We start from the raw sequence: 1,762 nt of genomic DNA, 5'->3' as shown, positions 1-1,762 counted from the left end.
GAGGAAGGGAGGAAGGGAGGAAGGAAGGAAGGAAGGAAGGAAGGAAGGAAGGAAGGAAGGAAGGAAGGAAGGAAGGAAGGAAGGAAGGAAGGAAGGAAGGAAGGAAGGGAGGAGGGACAGACCACTTGCCACTTGGCCATCTCCCCCTATAGCTGGCACACCTTGTGCTTCCCTCTCAGCCAAGTTCCCTCCATATCCTACAGATGAATTGAAAAAGCCAAATGGAGCAAAAGGGAGCTGGCAATGTTGTTCTGCGTCCTCTGTGTGCTGCAAGGCTTCAGCAGCATCCCCAGACCCATCGAGCAAAGGAAAGCTGCATTCTGCCAGCTCGAGCATCCTTCCCCACTCAAACAGATTAAATTGCACTGGCTCCTTCTTGCCTTATTATTTATCACTTGTTTTACTGTTGCATCCACAGGTGCAACTGCTCTGCACTGGACGCTGTGCAAGCATACAAATAACCACAGTCCCTGTGGCAGCAGATCCAACAGCTCAGCACAGATCTAGCCCCAGGGGCTCATCCTGGGCAGGGAGTGCAACCCTCAAGCTCCAACACCATCCTGAGCTGACAGCTGCCCTCCTCCCCCCCAGCCACCTCCAAGCCATTCACGGAGCGATCCTCCAAATGATTTTTCTGGAAAACCAATTAAAGGAGGAGTTACATCACACAGCAGCCAGCCCAACCGGCACTGCGTTGTGCTGATGAGCCCTGCCTGTATTTTGGGCTCTGCACCACATTGCTCACAGCTGCTGCTGCTGCTGCTGCCGTGCTGGAATTTGCAGCTCGCTATCTAAATATACTGCAACAAAAAAACTGATCAAAGCAGCTAAATATTATTGTCTGTGTTCGGATGGGCGGCGTGGAGACCAGAAAACCCCTGGTTGTTTTGTTTTTTCCCCTGTGCAAAACCACAAACAAACAAAATCAGAAGGGGGTAGGGTGTGGAAAGAAGCAGAGAAGGAGACTTTCAGTGGGTGTGAAGTCAGCACAGCCCAAGGCTTGGAAGTCAGGAAATTCCAGTCCCTACAGCCTGTAGCAGGGAACAGGACGTGCTGCCTTATGGGGGACCCTATGGGCTTGTGTTCACCTCTGGGTGATGTCACATACTACCTTCATACCTGTAGGTCATCATAAAATGGTGGGATCATAGAATGGCTTGGATTGGAAGGGACCTGAGAAAACATTGAGCTCCAACCCCCTGCCGTGGGCAGGTTGGGCTGGTTGCCACCTGCCTGGTCTGACTGCCCAGGGCCCCATCCAGCCTGGCCTTGAGCACCTCCAGGGATGGGGCATCAACAGTTTCTCTGGGCAACCTATCATCACCCATCATCACCCAACAAGTGTGCCCACCCCTCAGTATCCAGGCTGAGCTTCTTTAGGAAGCACAGAGCTTCCCAGACCCTCCCCCTGTGTAGTTGGCAAGAAATAAAACAAGACAGGTTGAGCTCAGTCTGTGGCAGGAATGGGGCTTGGCACCAGGATGGGGGTTTAGGAAGGTGCCCATGGACCAGGTTGGCCCCCACCATCACTCAGGCAGAATTCTCAGCCCTCAGTTCCCTCCCATAAATCTTCCAGGTGAGCTCATCAGCACTGCCATGCAGAGCAAGCACTGCTGCAAATGAATACTCATGAATAATCGCTCTGGCTGCTTAGAAAATCTTCTTATCCTTTGCATAAGAGACTCAAAGAAGAGCTGGTATTAAATCAAGGACAACTGCTTGGCTTGGTCTCCAATCATGAGATGCATGGTGACATCTCACC

At 51.9% G+C, this 1,762-nt stretch overlaps 1 long non-coding RNA gene across 1 annotated transcript in view; it reads left to right on the top strand.

The window, feature by feature from the left end:
• The window catches only part of LOC122159769, an 11,340-nt gene extending 10,620 nt beyond the window's left edge, over positions 1-720 (top strand). The window contains exon 3 of the long non-coding RNA XR_006168617.1: positions 419-720. This is a non-coding gene — a long non-coding RNA (uncharacterized LOC122159769). The remainder of the gene's footprint in view (positions 1-418) is intronic.
• The last annotated feature ends 1,042 nt before the right edge of the window (positions 721-1,762 follow it).

The sequence above is a fragment of the Centrocercus urophasianus genome, unplaced genomic scaffold (assembly GCF_019232065.1).
Source record: "Centrocercus urophasianus isolate 14NV4802_14NV808 unplaced genomic scaffold, USGS_Curo_1.0 seq_16, whole genome shotgun sequence".
Taxonomy (NCBI): Eukaryota; Metazoa; Chordata; class Aves; order Galliformes; family Phasianidae; genus Centrocercus; species Centrocercus urophasianus.
The sequence above is the reverse complement of the archived record's forward strand: the minus strand, read 5'-3'. Positions and strand labels throughout refer to the sequence as shown.